Raw genomic sequence first — 1,774 nt, 5'->3', positions numbered from 1 at the left:
TAAAGGGATGATGACAGCTTTGCTTTGCCCCAAACCTCTACCTATTAGCACAAGGTCTGAAAATATCTATTTCTCCTTTACAGTCTGCTCATCATTTGTAATTGTGTAGATTGTATATAAATGTCCTTCAGGCCTTGGAAGGTGAACATAGGAAAAAAAGTGATCACAGGCCTCAGGACTGTGGTGGCAAGAAAATTACAGTCAAATACAAAAGTTGAGGTTTCCCATCAAGTGCTATTTTCTGCCCTGTCTTTCCTACACCCTGGTCTGTTACCTTATTCTTCTGGGCAATCTCCTCCACGAGGAATATTTGGTGACCACGGTGCTCTGGAGACCGCTCGCAAAGCCAGCAAATGATCTTCTTATCTTCGTTGCAGAAAAGCAAAAGTTTTTCTCCATGGTCCACACAGAGATCTCTCTCTTGCTCCTCCTGTGGACTCAACTTGACCTCCCTAAGCGCCTCCACAATGTTGGCCACATGTCGATTGGGACGCAGGTTCTCAGGCTGGTAACTGATCCTGCACACAGGGCAGCTGCTCTCTCCTTGGCCGATCATGGACTCCCTGTTGTTTGCAGTGATGCAGGCTTGGCAAAATGTGTGCCCACAGTCCAGGCTCATGGGTTCTGTTAGGAGCTCCAGGCAGATGGGGCATGTTACCTCCTCCTTTACGTTCACCAGGATTCCTGAAGCCATTGTAGCTGCTCCCCTGCTCCTATCTGTTCTGATCTGAGGCTTCTGCTGCTCACTGACCTCTGCCTGATTGGAAAGATGAAAGGGGGCAGAGTAAGAATGGTAGGAATAAATGTTGCTAATTGTGTAGAAATGAAGGATGGGGCAAGAACAGATATAAAAGGATAAAAAAGAAAAGGTGGAGAGACAAGGCAAGGAGCATGGTGACCTGGTAAAAAAGGCTATTTATAACAATACTAGAGGTCCGGTGCATGAAATTCATACACGGGGAGGGTCCCTCAGCCCGACCTGCACCCTCTCACAATTTGGGACCCCTCTCACAATCTGGGACTGCTAGCTCCTAACTGTTCACCTTCTTGTCTGCCTGATCACCCTTAACCACTCTGCCTGCCTGCCTCATCACCCCTAATCATTCACCTGCCTGCCGGATTGCCCCTAACCACTCTGTCTGCCTGCCTGATCATCCCTAACCACTCACTGCCTGCCTGATCACCACTAACACTCTACCTGCCTGATCGCCTCTAACCACTTGACTGCCTGCCTAATCATCCCTGCTTGCCTGCCTGGCTCATTGCTCCTAATTGCCTCTGCCTCAGTCCATGCCTCTGCGGCTTCATCGGAAAGATGTCCAGAAGGACATAACTATTGCCATATTACGCTTTTATTAAAATAGATTATTTATTTTAATTTTTTTGTTAATCCTCACTCAAGAATATTTTTGCCATTGATTTTTAAACAGAGTAGAAGGGAGGGAGGGGAAGAGAGAGAGAGAGAGAGAGAGAGAGAGAGAGAGAGAGAGAGAGAGATGAATGTGAGAGAGACACATCAATTTGTTGTCTGATACAGGTACCCATATCTGGGTGGTAATCAAACCTGCAACTCTGTAAGTGTCCTTGACCTTTCCATGCACCAGCCAACACTGTAACCACTGAGAAATTCCAGCCAGGCACATAAGAATTTTAAATACTTTTATTTACTCTGACATGACAAATTTCATTTGTATCAGTGCAATGGGTTGTTATTGCCCTTCACTTTTACTAAACCAAAGGATGACCTTTATTACAAAGAAAAGATGTTTGTGTG

General features: G+C 45.8%; 1 pseudogene; it reads right to left on the bottom strand.

Annotated features, from left to right (window-relative positions):
* LOC111823000 overlaps positions 1-1,774 on the bottom strand; it is a 34,763-nt pseudogene that overhangs the window by 17,959 nt on the left and 15,030 nt on the right.

The sequence above is a fragment of the Myotis lucifugus genome, unplaced genomic scaffold, assembly GCF_000147115.1.
Source record: "Myotis lucifugus unplaced genomic scaffold, Myoluc2.0 scaffold_138, whole genome shotgun sequence".
Classification (NCBI taxonomy): domain Eukaryota; kingdom Metazoa; phylum Chordata; class Mammalia; order Chiroptera; family Vespertilionidae; genus Myotis; species Myotis lucifugus.
The sequence above is the reverse complement of the archived record's forward strand: the minus strand, read 5'-3'. Positions and strand labels throughout refer to the sequence as shown.